At 36.9% G+C, this 21,933-nt stretch overlaps 1 protein-coding gene across 32 annotated transcripts in view; it reads left to right on the plus strand.

Moving 5' to 3' along the window:
* Positions 1–21,933, plus strand: part of ZBTB20 (zinc finger and BTB domain containing 20) — an 841,831-nt gene that overhangs the window by 689,040 nt on the left and 130,858 nt on the right. The window contains exon 1 of one of the 32 annotated variants that reach the window (XM_002813269.6): positions 11,175–11,541. The exons of 29 other annotated variants lie outside the window; for them this stretch is intronic. The gene's annotated coding sequence lies outside the window, so the exon portion shown is untranslated. Of the gene's footprint in view, positions 1–11,174; positions 11,542–11,575; positions 16,114–21,933 lie in introns of those variants that run through there. 2 more of the 32 variants (XM_054551493.2, XM_063721761.1) reach the window with 2 other exon arrangements.

Genomic DNA, 21,933 nt, shown 5'->3' on the forward strand with positions numbered 1-21,933 from the left:
GACTCTGGTACTCCAGATGTGAGTTTCTTGTACATATATATATATATGCTTAAATATATATATATATTTATATATATATGCTTAAAACATAATGCACACACACAAATGTACATATATGTATTTGTTAATTATTGTCACAAAGGAAATCCTGGATAGTCAGAGACCTTAAATGTCTGAAGATTGAGGATGTATAAGAGAAGAGATGAGACTTTATCACACAGACCTGAGGTAAAGCTCAGCTCCGCCACAGGGAATACCTGTCTTTTATATTTGTTTTAAAGAGTAAATGGCCTTGTCATGAGCATAATCATCCTAACATTGGACATTGGACCTCCTTCTTTTGGCGATACTTATCCCTTTCTTTTCTTTCTTTCTTTCTTTTTTTTTTTTTTATTTAAGACAGAATCTCACTCTGTCACTCAGGCTGGAGTGCAGTGGTGCGATCTTGGCTCACTGCAACCTCCGGCTTCTGGGTTCAAGTGATTCTCCTGCCTCAGACTCCTGAGTAGCTGGGATTACAGGCGTGTGCCAGCATGCCTGGCTAATTTTTGTATTTTTAGTAGAAACGGGGTTTCATCATGTCGGCCAGGCTGGTCTCGAATTCCTGACCTCAGGTGATCCACCCGCCTTGGCCTCCCAAAGTGCTGGGATTACAAGCATGAGCCACTGCACCTGGCCCCTATCCTTTTCCTGAACTACACATTTGTTTTCTTGACAAATTAGATTTCAGACTTTTGTTCTGGACCAAACTTAGAAGAAACAGGTGGTACTGTTTCAGAAAAATGGTGTCAGTACAAGCTAATTATTTCAAATTATTAATAATTTAATACAGTAGTGAAATGTTAAAATATGTACCAATTAATATGCACCAAGCCTAACAGAGAACAAACACTCACCAAACTGTAGCTAAATCCTTAATCTAGAACAAACTTACCAGTCAGACCAGGTTTTATAAAAAGTAAAATATCTCCTACCTATGGAAATAATTAATTATATTACAGATTTTACAACTGGCTTTTTTTTTTTTTAAGTACAAGAATTTAGGTTTTTACCTAAAGACAAAACAGTCCTTTCCACTTAGTTCTATTTGAAGGGAGTGTGTGGGGGTTGGGGGAGAAGGAAAAACGAAGGGGAAAAAACAGTCTTGAGAACATCTACAAACTCCTGAATATTCAGAGCTGAAAGAAAAAGAATCTTGTAATGTACCTTCTCGCATTTAGTCCTGTTATTGTAGTGCTGTGATGTGGCACTCAATGCTCTAGGGGACCTAGAGCAAGTGTTACAAATGCAACCAAAAGTCTCATGAAAATGAGCCTCTTAACAGTGTGTGAGCTGGTCTGCAATGGCCTCAGGAAATCCCCCCAGCTATTCACGTCCTTTTTATCCACTACGTTCTCTGACTCAAAGGGAAACCTCCCTTCACCTCCTTGACCAGAATTGAACAGACATTGATTTGGTTACCTAGAGCTTTATTTATTCATTTATTAGTCTTTATCATTTGTATTCCACTAGAACAAAAGAATATATCTTTTCTTTGCATTCATCTAAGTTTAAAGATGTGCAAATGTGTTTGTGGGAGAGTGCATATTTATGTTTATGTAATTTTATGGGTAGCTTGCTTTAATTTAAAATATTTTCTGTCAAAACCGTAGTACATAGAGCCTCCCCATCACCATCACTGTGCAGAATGACTGTACTTGACACATAAGCTGAATTCCTAAAATTGTTTCACGTAAAGTGTGCCTTTTAAAAGAGAATCATGATTTTCTATTCACTTCTATAATTAGGTTAAGTGTCACATAGGAAAAATAAGTGGCCCAATGCATATGTTTTTTAAAAAAAATTAAGAATCACAACTTTCACCTCAGTGATAATGATGCGTTTATCTATGGACACTTTATGTGCATAAATTGCCCCCCCAAGAAAAGCCGATAAAAAGTGAATATAATTAAACAGCAGATAGTTTGAAAGCAAACGCTACTTGTAAACCACTGTACTGAAGGCAGCGGGAAATTTGGAGATGTGTAAATCAGGAATTGTCCTCAGGGAGCTTATAGTCTAGTTAAGGATGCATAGCAGAAAAGGTAGAATTCTATACACAAAGATTCAAATAGCAGTTCAATATATTCAGAGAGATTCTTTGCACAATTATATTAATGACTTATGTTGAAATTATACCACATAGTTAATTTCCCTTCCATTTTAGAGGACCTACTGAGTACCACATACTATGACAACTATCTAAATAGCAACAATGCATTATGAGCTCTTCACATGAATTCAACTTAGGCGAAATTCAATTTTGTTTAAACAAAGTTTGGGCAATTCAAGCAATAATAATTTGTTTTGAGGTAGACTACATGTTCCTATTCTTTTAAATGTTGATGCACAGTAGCTTTGTTACGGATTTCCTTCAGGAATGCTTGTTGAACTAGTGGACATTTCTAAGCAGATTTTTTATATTAAGCAATCAAGAAATAGCCTTTGAAGATATTTTCATTCCCTCAATACCAGCTTTGGATGCTATGTATTCTTCAGTGTTATAGTAATGAATTTGTTCTTACTTACGGAATATGTTCAAAGTTGAGTTGGCCAGAATGGAAACATTGTAAATTCTGCAGCAGTGTCTATTTCATGGATAAACTAATCATGATCAAAATAGAGATCCTATAGGGACCTAAAGGAAATTAACATCCTTAGTTACCACCTTAGCTGTAACCTGACAAAGGGATTAATGTAAGTTCAGGGGGAAACCTTGGAGGCATATACAACTTAGATGTCTAAGAATATTCAAGCTACCATACCCAATATATCTGTATATATCTTTACTCTCCTGCTAAAGAGTAAATACTAACAACATCAGTAACACCAACCAAATGAGATTCTTAGTTTACAAAGCATTTTGGATACATCATCCATTTTGATCTTCAGAACAATTTGTAAGATTGGTAAGGCACATATTATTCATATTTTACAAATGAAAAATCTATGAAATGGAAAAGGACAGATGACTTGCTTAAGGACACAGAGCTCTTAAAAGGTGCAGCTGCATCTCCTGATGCACCAGTGTGACTGGCTCAGAGGAAACAGCAACCCAAACAGGATATTTGCTACACAACTGTCCTGCAAGGCACAGAGGGGTTGCCAAAAGGTGATGTGCAGACATTAGTCTTCAGAGGAAGGACGAGTCCTCAGGCCAAAAGGCATACGTCACTATTATTTCATGAAAGAAGGAAAAGACATGGTTAGCTCTCTTATGAGGTGGTTTTCTCCACATATATAGAGCTGTTAAGAGATACTGCAAATTTTCATTACTCAGAGATTGGATAAAATTCTGATGATTTTCCGTGAAAATCATAGTTGTATCTAATCTGGTTGCATCTGAGTTCCTTTCAACCTACTAAGAATTTGGACTTGAACCTTTAAAAAGATCTCAGTCCTGATCAGGACCATCCTTCCCACCTACCAGGATATATATATTTTCTATTGAAAAAATATGTGACCATAATCAATTGTTGAGCGAGCTCCCTGGAGCTTCTTACTTATTTGAGAATATGGTATGGAAATGAAAGAGATCATGGGCCACTTTACTAAAACTGAGTGTCAGTTTTAGTAAATTGATAAAGAAGTGTGGTTCTGAATCCCACAAGCCATAGACTTTCACTGGCATACAGAATTCAAAGCTGTCACTAAATTCTGCTACCTGATAAATAGAAAGGTAGACTTTCAAATCAAGAAATTTAGCACTTGTTTCTAGAGACTAATAATGCCAGCAGATCCTCCATTCAGCATCACATCCTTTAAACATCTACAGACTTCCAGCCTTTATTTTGGCCTGGAGAATTGGACATCTGGAGCTTCTTGAACTTTTTTTCAGTATTACTACCTGGGAGCCCTAGTTAATATGAAATATCAAGGCAATATCACCAACAATGTGGTCCTACAATACTTGCAATCCAAATTGATGTTTCTTCTATAATAATAACCCTGAGGTTGTAAAGTGTTTTCATATGCATGATCTTGTTAACTCCTACATTAACTTTTCACATAAAGCAATTTATTATTATTATTAATTATTATTATTTCCATCTTACAGATGAGGAGACAAATAGACTAAGAACATAATCTAAAGTCACACAGCTGGCAAGTGACAGAGTCACCATGACACCTAGATCAGCAGGTGATCTCACTCTGAGTCCAACGTGTTTTTTCATTAGGCTTGATGAGCCTCACAGATTTGTCCTATGACAATTGTTCTCGGCTAGGCTTTAGAATTACCTAAAGGGCTTGTTAAAATATACACACTCAGGCATCCACCTCTGAGCATCTGATTCAGTAGGTCTAGAATAAGACACAAGAAGTTACGTGTCTGACAAGTTTCTAGGCAATGCTGATCCTGCTGGCCCAAGGACTACTCTTTTAGGAGCACTATCCTATAGAATGTATGCAGTAACTGAATGGCAATGACACACTAAGGCAAAAGAGTCTTATTAGAATAAAGTTTGAACAGGGGCTGGGCGCAGTGGCTCACACTTGTAATCCAGCACTTTAGGAGGCCCAAGTGGAAGGATCATTTGAGGCCAGGAGTTTGAGACCAGCCTGAGCAACATAGCAAAACCTCATCACTACAAAAATTTAAAAATTAGCCTGGCATGGTGGCACACACCTGTGGTCACACCGAGCTACTCGGGATGCTGAGGCTGGAGGATCCCTTGAGCCCAAGTAGTTGAGGTTGCAGTGAGCTGTGATCACAACACCAGTGCACTCCAGCCTCGGTGACAGAGCAAGACCCTGAATCAAAAAAAAAAGATGGGGAGAGGAGATTGTTTTGTTTTGTTTTGTTTTGTTTGCCTAAGCTGCCTCATGCTTCCTTTTTGTGACCTCTGTTAAGAAAGCCTAGAAAAAAATGTGGGGTGGGGGTCTAGCAAGAGAGCACTCACTTCTGAATGAGTTCAGGTCTCTGGCACTCAAGAAATGGACACTGAAACCCTTCTCTTTGCTTCTAACTAGAACTACTGTTGTAGATTAACTTGGAGATACAATTGCCAAACCACCAGTGAAGAGTTACTATAAGACAGGACGTGGGCAAATGTGATTAGATGGATCTGCAGCCAAATGATCAATTAACCAACAATCATTAGATTGATTGCTTTATGTCAACTTAGAAGGAAGCTCTTAGTGTCAGGAGAAAAGACCCTCCTTGACTTATCCTAGTCAATATTTTTCTGAAGACTGGTAAGGGTTCTTGTATCACAAGCTCAGTTTGAACCAGTAAGGTAATATATCTGCTAAAATAATTTTTTAAAGAGCTAAGAAATATTTCAACTGTGTTGAAAGATTATGTCCAGATCAAGGTAGCTGATGGTCCCTGTGTTAATTTTCTATGGCTGTTATAACAAATTACCACAAGCTTGGTGGTTTAAAACAATGCAAATGTATTCTCTTACAGTTCTGAAACCAGAAGTCTCAAATCAGTTTCACTGTACTAAAGTAAAGGTGTTGGGAGGGCTGGTTCCTTTTAGCGGCTATAAAGGAGAATCCATTTATTTGCCTTTTCTATCTTTTGGAGGACCCTGCACTCCTTGGTGCATGACCCCTTCTTCAAATAACTCCAACCTCTTGTTTCGGTCATCACATCTCCTGCTACTAACTCTGATCCTCCTGCCTCTCTCTTATAAGAACCTTTGTGATTACAGTTAGAGTCCACCTAGAAAATCCAGGATAATCTCCTCATTTTAATAGCCTTAATTTAATCATATTTGCAAGACCCCTTTGCCACGTAAGGTAACATTCAAAGGTTCTGGGGATTAGGACATGGATATCTTTTGGGGGGGCCATTCTTCAGTCTACTATAGTTCCTTTGTGGTATGTTTATCAGACTACATTAGGAATATTGTACCCCTTTATCAGCACCAGAATTTAAGAGTTCCTTCACTAAAATATGTCCAAAAAAGAGGGGATCTAGAGTCAAGAGTATAAAAGCCATCTTTCAAAGTATGAGTGAGAAGAGTGTGGAACCAGGGACAGACAGACTGGGTTCCAGCACTAGTTCACTTCTACCAAGTTTTTTTACCTTAAGCTTGTCAGATAAAATGTCTCTGCCACTCAGCTCTTCTCTGTAAACTGAGAGAACCAGAGAATTTCCTAAATACCTTCTGCTTGTATAAAATCTGTCAGGCTGTTCCTAAATGGCATTTAAAAACCAAGTGCTTACTATCTCTAATATTCAGGATAAATCTTGTCCACTTTTCTTTTGAATTCAAAATTCACTTAAATTTTGAATTTAGAACGTGTCTTCTAAGTACTTCTTGCTATAAAAATAGTGGCGATACTATGAAAATAACCAAAACAAGTGCTTTTCACTAGCTAATTCTTAAATACTATACCCTCCAATATTATTTTCTGAACATCAAATCACTAATCTTAGGATAAAGTATGCCCCTTTTACATGTTGAAAACTTGACACACAGAGAGAAAAATTTGTATTTACTCATGAAGAACGAAGAGAATTAAAATTTGTTGCTTCCAGCTTTTCTGGGAGATCATCTACCACCATGGCAGGTGTGATGCTGGACAATACATTAAATATACAAGGTAGAATGGAAAGACCTTGTCCTGGAAGAGCTCAGTCTTAAGGAATGAGTAACTAACCAGAGGGCAGTCACTGAGAGACTGCTATCATTATTACCGGGGTCAAACAGGTGGGAAAGGGCTGTTATATATTTATTGTGGCTTGTTCTCAGATAAGAGCATGGGACTTGACCACTGATTCTCAAAAGGAAATGTGGACTAGTTTGATACAAATCTCTCTATAGCATGAGGGTTATCTTATGAACACCAACTTTAAATGATATTTTACAGAGCACTACAAAAAATAATTTGGAGGAAGTTTATAAGAAGGAAGGCTTTAAGAGCTGAACCAGAAAAAGGGTGCTTGAAAGTAAATCAAATTATGAGATACGTTGAATTATGGCATTTATTATCATGTGCAGAATATGCATGGAATTTTGAACTAAAAGCTGAAGAAGCAAAGATCTAGAAACCTTCATGCATAGTAAATAAATTAACCCTTTATTCTCTTATTTTCCGTACTCCCTATATTTGATGACTTATTCATACAAATGTACACTAAAAAGGCCTAATAAACTATGATCTACCATGGATGCATTTACCTATTTGTGTACATGTTGTAAGCGTATTTTTCTGGGAGTGTTTCTTTAGTATCATGTAGACACAGTATTTCAAAGGCCAAGAATTCTTTGGAAAAAGGAGAAGGAATTGTGTCTGTTTATAACTGTCAAACTTTCCTAAGCTTATTAAATTAGGATATGTTGTCCTTTTCTTCTATAATGTGAAGATTATTCTAGTGATATGTTTGGAGATTAAAAAAAATCTGCCAAATAAGTCAGAGCTAATAAATGGATTAATAACTCATTGAAAACCCATACGTTCAGTATGCTCTACCACTCAGGACTTAGTCTCATTTTCTACTCCAAAATACCGGAGTTTTCATTGGTATTTTTTTATACTGGAAACTACATAGTGTAAGAAAATCAGCTTATCATGAGTGGGTCATCAGCTCTGGAAATATCTGCCCATGAGAAAAAAATGTGATTGGAATTCTGTCACCAAGGAAATGTTTTAAAAATCTGTTTATTTCATTGCCAAACAACAAGCTTCAACTAGTTATCTTTATTTTACAATGACTTTAATTCTTTTGTCCATTCATTTATTACATAGCTGCTATACACTGATCATTTAGAAAAAAAAAACACCCTAAATGATTATGCAAACCTTAAATGTAACTATATGTTTGTGTGTATTCATATGCTTTTTTAAAGAGCACATTTGTGACAGGAAGTGAAGAATGGCATAGTCGGGGGAAAATTAAAGAGACACGATGTAATTATCCGAACTGGAATTAAGCCAATTAATAACCCTTGTGCTAACACTACCCTCAAAGTGCTGAAAATGCCGTCAGATATTTAAATGCCCTGGGTGGCCATGGTCAGCAATCTTCCCTTCATCCATTTTCAGCACCGTGCAGGGACATGGCTCACCCTGGTTTCTGACAAAGGACTACACCTGAAGTGAGCTACAGAAGAAGGACAGATTCTATAATTCGAAAACAAGATTCTCTCAAGTGGTTGTGCACAGATTATTACTGATCTCCAATGAAATAAAAATTCTAGTGTTTTTTTGATTTGCTCATTCATTCAACACACATTGACTGAATACCTACTGTGTGCCAGTTTAGTACCATGGCTGAGAATGCAGGCTTTAAAGTCAGATTGGCTGGATTTAATTCCCAGCTCCTCACTTACTAGGCGTGTGATCTTGAGCAAGTTATACAATCTTTCTATACCTCAGTTTTCTTTTCTATGAAATGCAGATATTGGTACTACCTCATTCATAGGATTCTTGTGATGCTAAAGTACGATTTTAAAATGTAAAGCGCTTAGCAGACTGCTTAGGGCAAACCAATTAGTAATATGTTGGCCATTATTATTATTATGAGCGAGGAAATATAGTAAAATCTGGGAACAAAGAAATAATACAACCCCAGATGACCTAACATCCTTGAAGTTTAGATTTTAGGAATTTAGTTCTAAACTTTATAATCTCTACTGCCAATCCTTTCTAGTAGAGATCCTTGCTTTGCTATATGCTTCCATGTCTTGAACCTACATGCTTTGAATATAACACACTCAGCACATCCATAATATACACTTTTGTTTACACACCTTCCTCCATAATAACTACTGTGTAATGACTAGCTGTGTACTTTATATATGTTTGCTCATGTCATCCTTCAGACAACCCTATGGGACCAATATCATCACCTTTTACAGAAAGGAAAACTGAGGCTTTCAGAGTAGCTGTGACTTTTGCAGTGTTATATATAAATATGTGTTTGCTCCAAAGCTCTTGTTCTTTTTTCTCAGTTCACCAACAGACATTTACTAAGCACTCCACTGCTTTCTTCTGGGCTCTTGCCTATCAGGTATTTTGGGGCTTGCCAAAGGATCTGCCATTATCAAAATCACTGATTCCTTCCCCCTTTCCAAATCAATCAACTGTAGGCCGTGTGTTTTAGGCATGGCATAGCAGCCATTGTTAAAGAGGTTGTTGTGCAAATAAACTAAATTACTCTGGCTATGACTTCTCTCAGATTACTTGTCTTTGAGTGGGCTCCCAGGTGCCTGACATTTCTTTCGGTTTTCTTCTTTCTCCCTAAGTAGCAACGTTGTTACTGAAGCATGACTGAGAGATAGTTTTCGCTTTCATACACACCGAGTCTTGTTTTAGGGCAAGAAACTTAATCTCTTCAGTAACATCTGATGGCACTGTTCTCTTCATAAGCACCTCTTTCACCATTTAAAAACTAGACCTTCAATTACCCATTGTCAAAAGGGAATCCTTACTGAACATGATCATATGTGTCCCCAAAAAGATACCATCACTTTCGTGGATGGAAAATATAGTTTCCCCTTTTTAGTAGCTCATTTTCAATTGAAATATATTGGAAAAGTTGTGCATACCTAATTCTCCAGGTGGAAAAATCTCATCAGTGCTTTAAAACTACATAGTATGCTGAAAGACTCAATCTCTTTCACCCACAATGTGCCTATATTTTAGAAATGAGGTGTATGAGAAAAACCACATCTCACATGGTGACATATAGCAGATGATGTTCATAGAGCGAATTGTAAATTCAGGGTGAGGTCTTTGTAGATCAATCCACTAGCCTTCATTAGCTTGAAAATGTGACACAAGTTATATCTTGCTGAGACGAGGCCTCTACAATATTATATTTTTCTGGTTTTCTCCAAGAATGAATTAAAGACTTAAATCCCTTATTCCTAGCATTCAAAATGGTCTCTCTCTCTCCGTCTCTCTCTCTCTCTCTCTGTATATATATATATATATACATAAACACATACATATATAAAGTGGAAATGTATTTATATATGTAACTATATTTCCATTTGGCTATTTAAACATTTTGAAAAATTGGAGGTTTGTGCACTGACTATATAGGTGGAGTAATCTTCTTATTTGGGAGGCAAGGGTGATTTTCATACCTGTTGGGCCAGGTCTTCAAAGAATACTCTAGGTTAGCTGGTGTGGTGGAAAGAGCACTGGCCTGGTGGGCTCCTGGAGTCCTAGTGTCTAGTGTCGACTCTGGGCCTCAGTTTCCTCTCTGCCAAATTTGGAGGGGGAGAGATTGATCTCTGGGGCTTTTTCTAGCTCTGTATTCTCTGGGTCTGCAAATCGCCTTCAGTGTCTGCCATAGTCTGCCTTGCCAGCTCTGTTTGTCACAAAGATTAATCCATTTTAACTGTACCTTGGAGTGCACCCGGGAGAGGAGGATGGATGGATTGTTTTGTACCTAATATTGCATCAGAACTTTTGCCTTTTTAGATGAGATCGTGCCGTGCCTAAAATCTGTCTGCCTATCTGCCCACTGACTTTGTCTGTGCTGATCTCTTGCCACGGTGCCTCTTCTTCCAGCATCCATCTCCCTCCAAGATCTAGATTCAACATCTGACTGTACCTGTCTTGTTCTCTGCAGCATCTGTCTGCTACACTCCTAGACCATCATTAATAAACTTTCACACATTACACGAAAACCCCTAATATGATGACACCTGCACATAAATATCTATGGTTCATAAAACTAGGGGAGAAAACTCCATTTTTTAAAGACCTCTATCTAGTGCCATTTGTATTTGCACTTTTTGTTTAGTTGTAAGTTTTAATAGTTCCCCCTTTGAGGATTTGTCAGTACGAGCAGTATTGCTTATCAGAACACACCAACAGTCTTTTTGTAATATTCGCTTTTCCCCTTTGGTTCAGCCGAGCCTGCTGACAGATCATTCAAATTCAATTGTTTTATGTCTAAGCCGAACAGCTAATTAAAGTAGGGATGATTAACCTGACTGGCAGTGCCGCTCTCCCTCTCGCGCTCTCTCTCCTTCTCCTTTTCTCTCTCTCTCCCTCCTGTTCCAATCAGTCTTTTTCTCACACACTCTCTCTCTCCGTCTCTCCTCTCTCTCTCTCTCTCTCTCTCTCTTCCCCCTCTCTCTTCCTCTCTCTCAGTCTCTCTCTCCCTCCCTCGGTTGGTGTCTCTCTCTCTCTCTCTCTCTCTCTGTCTCTTGCTCTACTGTTTTTTTTTTTCCTCTCTCTCCTAAACGTGGTCTGCTTGCTGATGGCAGAATGGCACTCGGAGATTTGTGCATTGTGTCTGGTTTCCTACGGGCAGGCTGACCCAGTGCCTCCAGGGACTTATCAATAGACCACTCAGAAGAGACACAGACAGGAGAGAGGAGGAGGGGTGGGGGGAGAGAGAGAGAATCAATATCAAGAATAGAAGGAGCTCCGAAGCCATTTTTTTTTTAAAGAAGTATCGGGACTTGGGAGAGGGTGACAAAGAAGGTTTTTCAAAGAGGCAGTGGAGGAGGTTCTAATAAATTTGGAAGGAAACAGTTCCCTGTCTTGGGAAAAGGAGAACTCCTGACTGATTAGCATTCACACCAGGTATGAGATGTTCGCTACCCCTTATCACTGTGTCGCAACCGAGATGGAAAAGCCTTTTTTTTTTTTAGGAGACCGAGGGAGCATGTATTTTGCTGTGTTTGTTGTTGGGGGGTAAGAGGGGCGGCGTGAGAAGCTGTGGGCATTTGTGTATGAGAGCAGAAAGAATGGAAGCAGTACAACGGGGGGTGGGAAAGAGTATGGAGTATGTTACTGTCTTCCCTGTCTTTGTGCACCCCTGGGGGGTTACCCAAGTTCATTTCTAGCAGGTGGATTTAGACGGGAGTTACTTAACGCTTGACCGCCAGTTTTGAAAAAAAAGAAAGAAAAAAACGCTGCTTCCTATGTCTATTAAAGGAAGCTCCAATTTCTCTCTCTCTCTCTCTCTCTCTCTCTCTCTCTCTCTCTCTCCCTTCTCTTTTCCTCTCTCTTCCTCTCTCTCTTCCTCTCTCTCTGCCCCCCCCATCCCTCTTCCCCTCTCTCCCTCTCCCTCTCTCTTCTTTTTTTCCTCTTCTAACCAGACAGCGGGAGGGTTTCTGGCTCCCAGCCAGCCCAAAAGCCTCTAAGTGTTTTGCACTTGTTTCAGGGAGTAGCTGCCCGGGGATTTTTCAGCATTTTCACTAGAGAACAAAGAGTTCTTTACAAAGGGAAGGGTGGGGGGGGGGGGGGGAGTGAGCTTAATGTCTGATATATGTTTTTCTATTTTTATTAGTTTTTCGCCTAAAAAGAAAGAGACAGGAACAGAACATTCACTCTATAAAGACACAAAGACATTCAAAAGAAATCCAGTTATCTTTTCTCCCCATCATCCCTATATATATATATATGTACATGAAAAAATTAAAAAGAAAAAGACTAATTAAGTTGCATATGTTGCTCTTTTCTCCTCTTTTAATCTTTCCAAATCCAACTGTTCTTATGCTCACTTTATGCTATTTTTTTTCTACTCACAATAAAAGTTGTTCAGGATGCATCTTCTCTTATCATCTCTTTACCCTTTCTGGGTCGCCAAAATCTTGTGGAAGAAAGAACAAAAGTCCATCAAATAATCAATTTGGTGACTAGAACATCTTCTACTTTTGCCACTTGGGTAAAAAGTTAATTATGGAATTTGGGTTCCCAAAATACCAATGGGGTACATCAGTTCATTCGATCTCACAAGTTTTTGCATCCATCTGTTTAAAAGGTACCACTTGTGTCACTTGTCAGTTATTAAGAAAAGGTAGTGAGGGAGCAGATATTTGTATTTTATTTTTGTTTCTAATTATGTAAATGACAAAACCTCCAGAGAGATTTCTTGCCCCATGTATGATACACTAGTTCAAGCAAAATATAGTCTAGATGGAGATTTTGTCAACGATTCTGATTGCCACGTAGCTTTGTGTTCTCCATTTCAATTTTTGCCTATGCATGTATATTTTTACCATGAATTTGTGTTGTAGCAAACATTTCAGAATGCTTATCATTTTCAAATTAATGCTCCAACAAAAGAAAAAAGAAATCAGATGTGAGCTGTATGTGTAAAATGTAGTAAACAATTTTATCTTTTATATATGCTGTACATTTATATCTTTATGCTAATATCCTGGATTTGTAAACCCAAGATAATGTTTTCTTTCTAAAAGTTCTCCTCTTAATGCATTTATATGTTGATTGTCACTTAGAAATCTTTTTAAGGTACATTATAGACACAAAACTAAACAAGGGGAACAATTCTCAAGCTCTACAAAAATCCTTAAATATATATTATGTACCGTTCCTAACTACAGATAACTGTTTTGCTAAGTAGAAAACAGCTACAACAGTTGTTTCAAGAATCAGAAACTCTTTTCTTTTTTTTTTTCTATTAACTGAAAATAAAATCTATTCATATCCCTGGGGAGGGAAAATGTAGGGGAAAATATAGATGTATACATTTTCCATAATTATAGAATGCATTTATGTAACTGCTTCTTAAGGGTGTAATACGTATCAGGGCAGAGTGTGATGCTTCATCAAAAAACCCTCCTGGCTGGGAGGTGTGAGTGCCTTATGTTTGAAGTAACTTGATAACAAGGAGTCTTTTCGGGAAACCTTACTATGTATGTGTTGCCTCAGTAATGATCCTCAGATAAAAAACAAGTACTAGGTGGCCAGTGTTAGCACTTGAACTCACTGAAAGATATTAGAAGTAGGGGAACTTTTGGCAAATCGAGAATTTTCCAGGGTAACTCACTTCTTACACTTACATGTTTTCTTTAGGAATATTCTTGAATTGCTTTCAGACTTTTCTGTATTTTTGTAGAATTTTTTAATGCTTTTAATAGTGCTTAAGGAGAAAAATACTTTTAAAAAGAATGTCATCCAAATAAGAGAAACTCAGTCTTTAAAAAGTTTTATATTGAAGGCAAGAGTTGTTTTGGTTTTGCTTTTTTCCTTTTTGCTTGTGTTTTATTTTTTCCTCCTGAATTCTTTTGTTGCTGTGGGCTGTTGTCCCTGCATTTTTAATTTTTCATTTGGTACCCCCCCCTCCCTTTTTTTTCTTTTTTCTTTTTCTTTTTGGTCTGTTTTTGATGTGACCAAGGGGGTCTTTGAAAGGGGCAGAGGGACTGGGATAACAGGCTGTTACTGAAAGCTGCACTAGCTCTTCTTGATCCCAACTCAGGCAGCTCCTATCAGCTAGTTGTGCCGCCAAGAGTACAGTGACAGGTGATAGCTGTCATTCTGGGATTCTTCGTGGATCTGACCTGAGAGTAACACATTCACAGTCGAGGAGAAAAGGGAAAAAAAATAGAGGAGGAGGAAAGAAAAGCTCTTTGAGCTGGAATACACTGGCCCTTTCTTCCTGTAGGCAATCCGCTCCAGTTCTTGGCGACGTGTCCTGCACTATCAGATATCATATGACTTTTTATTTAGATTCCTTTTCGGAGAATGGCCTGTTAGGACTCTGTTTGTTTTCTTTTATTTAATTTCCTTCTCCCCTCACCCACTAGTTTTGCGTATCTGTGTGTGTCAGAGCGTGTGTGCGCGCATGCATATGTGTGTGCAATTTTTATCTTTGTTTTTGTTCTGTTGATCTGATGCTTTATTTAAAGACAAAGCTTTAATTATTTCAGTATACTGGTTTAATTATTTGCCAAAAAGAAACCTCATTCTAGGCTTTTTGGGGGGTCCATTTTTAAACACATCCATTAACACATGAGGCTGGAGATCCTACATGCTTGTTGGTCTGCCCTTGGCCCACTCCCTCACCTTAATTTAACCCTCCCCTTCATCAGCATGCACAGCAGTATAAGTTAGGAAACACCTGTGCTGAGTTGAGAGAGAAATAAAAGTAGAAGCAACTTCTTCAAATTTGCACTCCTAGTTTCACTTTAATAAACTTTTTTTAATCGTTGATTTTTTTTTTTTTTTTGGCACCCTCTGTTAAGCTTGAAAGCATCAGAGATAGTGAACGATGTGTCTGTGGAGCTTTTGTGAGGCCAGCTGAGCACCCTTGGAAAGTAGAGCAGGAGCTGAAATTCATTCAGAGACTTAAGAATTAAGTAAGAGATTTAAATAAGATCTGTGAGATCTGCGAGCTGTTCAGGGTTTGGTGATAGATGGTAAAATGGAATGCTTAGGGATATTCAAGGAAGAGAAAAATTTTCAACCAGGAACGAAACAGGCATTTCTACTGCAATTCATACTTTAAAAACCTTCTTTTATCAAATTTTTATTTTATGTATCTCAAAATTTAATCAATTGGTATGATTGCCTTCTTTTCCATGCTTGCTATGAAAAGCAGATGAATTGTGCTGATATTATTACTGGGTTTCTCCTAAATTTTTGTTGTATTTCTTTTTCAGCTTTAAAGAGTTCTGATTTTAGTTAGCAAAAGAAAAATAAAACTTGTCTAGGTATGCATATGGTTGTATACACATTATTCTTATCTATATATAATATATCCTGTTTGTATCAGGATATAATTTTTGTATAGTTACATGCAAGACTGCCTTGAAAGTTCAGATGACCATTACATTCTTTAAACCCATAGTTTTTAGTTTCTTGTTAGTTTCTCTAAAATTATATTTTACAGACCTTAAATTTGTAATGCCTTATCATAGCCAGAGGTGAATTTTGTTGAAACTTGGAGAAAAATTTATTCCACCCCTTTAAGCGTACCCAAAAGGGAAGAGAGAACTATTTTTCGTTCAACAAAAAATTTTAAAAGCCTTTTTTCCTTCAGCGGAAAACTCCAAAACAGCTTTGTCTCAGAACGTTAAACTTGGCATGGATAAAAAAATGTGAGTTTTGCTTTGTTTGAGGAAATTTGTTTTTGAAACAACAACGTTATAAATATTTTTAAATTGCCTGCTGAGCATGCGCTGTATCTGACTTTATTCATAGTTTTAAACACACACCAAAGTGCAGTCTTCTGAATGGCCACAGGTAAGGCTGTTGATTTGTATGATCTTTCGCAGAGGCACCTTCTGTGAGTCTACTCAGTTTTCCAGAAGGGAAAAAGGCGAGAGCTGAGTTTAGACCTGGACGCCTTTCTAAATATCATAGAGCAAAAGTAAATTGCCCCATTAAGGCTTGCACATTACACTTAGGGTAAGTACTATTCAACTTTCCTTTTTTATAGGAGTTGCCAGCCTTAACTTTTCGGCTCAATACGAGCAGCGTAAATTAAGAAAAAAAAATTAACTCAATCAGATATTTCACTGAAATAGAAAATTTGCAGATTTTAAAGGGTATCTATTGTGCATAAATTTGGGGATACGAGAATTTGCCAGTGAAATGATAGCAGCTCTGTGCTTACAGAGCAAAGATGTGCTAGTCTGAACATGCCTGATCTCATCTAGAATCGAAAGCTAAATCTAGGTGGGCCTGTAATAATACCAGAAAAGGAACACATGTATCTTTTGTGCAACCTTTTTTTTTTTTTTTTTTTAAAGCTAGGCTTCCAAAGGGAATGACAAAGAAGCAGGTTCTCCTCTTGCTTAATAAGTAGTCATACTTTGCCTCTGGAGATATGTATTTCCAGTTGTTTTAGTTGTTTTGTTTTGTTTTGTTGTTGTCATTGCTATCGAAGAATATTCTTTCCTGTCAGTGATTATTAACACTTTCCGTTTTTCAGACTGCTTTAACTCTGTTTGATGTTTCCTCACTTGGTTACCTTTCTCAAGTCTGCGATGACCCTCTCAGGCTTTGCCATTCTTAACGATTCTTACCAGAATATACTTACTCATTAGCTGTTTTGTTATAGTTATGGTGGAGATAATCTTGTTTTTCAGACCTTTATAACTACGCAAACAAATTACCTTTTGAGGTGAAATTTCTCATAGTTATCCTTGACACAGAACTGAACTTGTCTTGAAAAGGCTTGAAGAAAATCCAATTAGCCGTTTTTTGAGAACTGAATATTCTAATAAATGCAAATGAATTATTTTACAAAATACTTATTGATGTGCAATGCTTTTCTAATCTGTTTTTCTTTTCGTGCTTTAAAACAGAACCTGAAAATTAAATGTGTTAAAAAGAAAGAAAGAAAAAGAAAGAAACCTGCCAGGTTAATGCTGATATTTTAAATACCCAATTTAAAATAATTCTCAAAGTTTGAATTTCTTTGCAACATATCACCTTTCAGTGTCAGTCAGTAATACCTGTGCAGGTATATATATACATTCACACCCACAGGGAAACATGAACCCACTTTACACTTACATTAATTCTATTTTAACCTATAAGAGAAAAGGTTAGCATTACTGTAAAACTTTTGTTAATTCATTGTATTTTATTTTTCTGTAATAAAAAATTCACTGAACTATTGCTTTCATCCAATTATAGATATACTTAACACCTATTTATATTCAAATATTTTATCTTAATTTATAAAGTATTTTTATAAGTCTCATACGCTGCTGAATTTTATGCAGCTATGTGAACGTTTAAGTTTTTTCTGATACAATTCGCTTTGTTCCGAATCTGTTACTGTGTTAGAAGTTTTTTTCTTTCCCAATCTAGAGAAAGTATGGCCATCTTTTCCTATATGTGATATCTATATGTCTTCAGTATTCTGAAGAAGAGATTTTTTAACCTGCAATCTCTTGGAAAGCTTTCAAACAAGTGGGAGAAGTAATCTTTACTTTGCTTCTCCTTGATCCATCTGTTTGCCCTCACTGTACCACCCGTCACCACCAGCAACCCTGAAAAAAACAACAATAATAAATATGATATGATAATTTTTCTGATCACAGAACCAGGAAATACCAAAGAAAATTGTGGCATATGTAGGAAAATGCCAAGAGCTTCTCCAGTAAGATCAGCTGTTTTTATACTTTTTTTTTCCTCTTGAATTTTGTTTGTGACTTTTTTGGCTTGCTGAAGCACATCCCCATAATCTTACAAAGCCACAGCAAATTCCCAATGCCACAACAATACTGTGCAGCCGGGGAGAGGCCAGAAGAGCTGATCCTGGGTGGCTGCAGGCTTCCCCAGCAATGGTGCAAGGCAGGAGGAGTAAGTAGGCTACTCTTCTTTTCGCTTCTTACCTAGGCTGCCCAACCTGCCACCTAGAGATTTTCTTTCTGTAGCTTTCTCTTCAACTGTCTGAGGCATTTCCTTCAACAACCAATGACTTTCTACTTCCAAGGGATGGTTCATATAGCAAAACATCCATTTTTATTTTATATTGCAACATGGAAAGCTTTGAAAATTGGAGGGGCAAAGGAAAGGGGCTCAGGGTATCTGAGAAATATCCCAAATGGCATTAGATTCAAAGCTGTTTTTCATGGTTGCTCAGGTCTATAACTTTTCTGTTCTCTCCAGAGCCTCTAAGTGGTTGAAAGTAGTGAATGGGATAACTATAGGGTACACACTATGATCTAACTGATTCAGTAGATGGAGCTCTTCTCCTTAAGTCTGTATTTAAATTAACGTCCCACTCTAGTTTGTGGGGCTCTCTCTTTTAAGGTGTGTCATACTACACACATAAAATTGAGGCCTGCATAGCTAGAGAAGAGATTTCCTGGCGCTTTTCGAGAGACATGAAGCATTTGTTCTGAAATGCAAACAGTGCAGGGGAGCACTAGGGTGGGGTGGGAAGGGAAATGGAGTTTACCTATCTAAATTTCTCTCTGTGTTTGTTGATATTCATAAGTGTGAAATTAAATCCTAGCAGTTATTGTGGAATACACTTATTCATTAGCTAATTTGTAAATGTAGAAAAATATATTGCACATGCAGGATTTTGGTGATATTCATTGCAAATCTTCCAAGCTATCTGAACTGTGCAGATCTCCTTTCATTTGATTCTGCAAAAGCATCTTAATACTGTAATGCAGTTGTTTCATCTAATTAGTCTAGAGAACCTGAATAAAATGTTACAAGTTCTGAATTGTGACAGCCCAGTGGAAGGCAAAGTAGGTGTGTTAGTAAGGTGCCTTTGTGGAAGCCAAAATATTTTCAGCAATAACTGAAAATAGATTTCCAGTATCTGTTTTAATGGGGGAAGAGCTACTTGTTTATTTCTTTTTAAATTAATTGAAATGAATAATTGCCACAAAATTTTTGTCAGTATTACATTGTTTTCAGTACCAATAGAATAAGTTTGATCATGTCTCTTCCTGGTACCAAGTGGAGAAATATATGTACACTGTATGTAATAAATTATCTTCCTTAGTGGAATGTCTTCTCACAGATTGGAGATATTACTGAATATCTCTTGTTAAATCTTGATAAGATCATTTGGCCAAAGTAGAACTGGTCTTGGCTTTGGTACCAAAAGAAATAGCATTTTTAAAAGACTTGGATTTCCTTTGCATACCACGTGTCTGAGTTTGATACAGTCCAGGGAAATAGAGAGGATGAGACGAAATTATTCCTAAGCAGCCGCCGTAGGCCAAACACTGAAACGGTGCCAACCTGGACCAATCAGGCCGGCTTCTCAGAAGATACATGCTTTTGTCAAACACTTACATGAAGAAAGAGAGAGAGGAAGTTCGTGAAACTGTATTTGTGTGGATATTCTTCACTGATTTCAATAAAGTGCAGGGTAATAAATTCGATGATTTTTATTCTTTTGTAAAGCAGAAAATCTGAGTTTTTCTGGGCAGCTAAGGTTCTCTAAATGTTGTACTGTGACATCTTTTAAACAAAACTATCCTTTCGAATTTAAGCAGTGAAAAACTTCTCACAAAGAGCAAAGAGTAAAATTGATGGAAACTCAGAATCAATTCCAAACCCATTTCTGGCATGATGAGAATAACATTTGTGCTGTGTTTAAAGTAGTTTAAAACAAGAAAATGATAAAATGATCAATATACTTAAAGCCAAAAATAACCAGGAGAGAACAATCTGTAATCCATTCTCAGTCTGAAACCCCACACTACTTATTGAACATGAAAATAAACAACTATATATTTTATAAGGTGGCACTGCAAACCTTATAACATATAAACAGTAATGGTGAGATGCCAGGCTTTCAGCCCTTTATTTAAGCTATGTGTTTAGAATTTAGTCAGGCAAAAATTCCTGGACTTAAACTATTATACATTTATTTGTTTCTACATACCATGACCATAAAAAGAACAAACATTAAGGAATATATAGATTGTCGCAGTGAACTACATTGCCACCTTACAGTTTATGTACTCTGTTTATTTTGAAAAGAAAAAAGGTTTTAACTACAGCAAAAGAATATTTTAGGTTAGAAAGTCAGTTAATTGCTCAATGTGGAACAGATTTAATATTTCTTTAAAAATACCTTGACTCCTGACTAATGTATTAAATTCAACACATACATAAATATAAACCATACATATTTTATACTTATTGCTTTAATGGATTGCTTTAAAAGACTAACTTGACACTAATGAATTTTGAACCTGTGGATTCAAGGTCAGTGAAATGCTGCTGTCCAAGTTTACAAAAATCTCTCTAGACTTAAGATTTTGCTCTAATAAATAATGTTCTTACCAATTTTTCAGAGGCACTTGACTGGGTATATATTTATTGATCAGATAAAATAAAATTGTCCATCTAGATTTTTAAAATTCCAGCTGAAGAACTTAAAATAACAACAAATTGCATAGGCACACAATTTCATTGAACTGAGGTGCTGTAGGAATGATGATAATTCTAATGAGCACTGTGACGAATGCAACTACAATGAAGCATGTTTGATTACATCAGTAAGAGTGAACTCAATGGGCAAGGTCAGAAGGGTGAGACATAGAAGTCATGACAGAGTGGGGGCTAATGATTAAAGTTATGGGAGCTATTTAAAGCCTATAGCTGGGTGCAAAATTAACAGATATGGAAAATAAGAGTCAATCAATTCTAAATATGGACAGTACTTTTTCCTATAGGATATAATTAATTGTAGAATTTACTATTGCAAGGATTTATAACAACATCATAAGCTTTGGTTGTCCAGTGTGATAGTAGATGTAAAGAGCTGTTATGCACATCTGCTTAAAGATTTATATAAGTGTAATTGTTATAGCAACTTGTTATGCTATTGTTTGAAGTTGAAAAGCTCTGCTTTAAGCGTCGACAAAGCAAATGTCAGCATCAGAGAATCATAATCACTATATCTTGGAGCTTGAAGGAGCTTTAGATATCTCAATATGGGTGAGTGGGTTAACCAACTCTTCAGAATGGAATATTGGAATATCTGAACGAGGACCATGTAGAATTTGAAAATGCATATATATTACAATGTTTTATATTTGGAAAACAAAATTTACAAGAAAAACTTAACAAAATAGAGAAAGTAAAGCTCTACAAAATTATTTGGACTAATGGTACTATATATTGCATTCTGTGAACCAGGAATTTCAAATAGGGAAGAGTAGAAGGATCTACATTAAAACAAGGTTTTATTTTTATCAAAAAAAATTTGGTGAGGGGGTTGTCCAACAGATTAAGAAATGATATTCAGGCTTAAACTACTCATTTTGCCAATAAGAAAACTTAAACACAGAGAAGAGATAAAATGTTTTCAAGATGAGCAAGGCAAAACTGGGACCAGAACTCAAGTTTTCTAACTCACGTTTTCTTGACGTACTCCTATGCCAAAAGGCTGACCACTAAAACTAATTTATAAAAATAAAAAGTAAGTGATATCCCACTTTGAAGAAGTGGAAGAAACCAGACCCTCAGGGTTTCTATTTCTATGCCAGTAACCTCACCTCGGATGTGGCAGGGACAAATATGTGTGATCAGGATAAGGCATTCTGAGGAATGAAGGAAAACACACCCAAATGCATTGTACTCCCTAGAGACTCTGGAGTTAACACTGCTGCCCAGACCTCCATAGCCTTGTATCTCACTTTTTTTTCTCCCTCTATCCCCACCAAAAAATAAATAACAAGAAAAGAAAACTTTTGAGAAATTATAGTCAGAAGATCTTTTGGAAAGAAGTATTTC

This window comes from Pongo abelii, chromosome 2, assembly GCF_028885655.2.
Source record: "Pongo abelii isolate AG06213 chromosome 2, NHGRI_mPonAbe1-v2.0_pri, whole genome shotgun sequence".
Lineage (NCBI taxonomy): Eukaryota > Metazoa > Chordata > Mammalia > Primates > Hominidae > Pongo > Pongo abelii.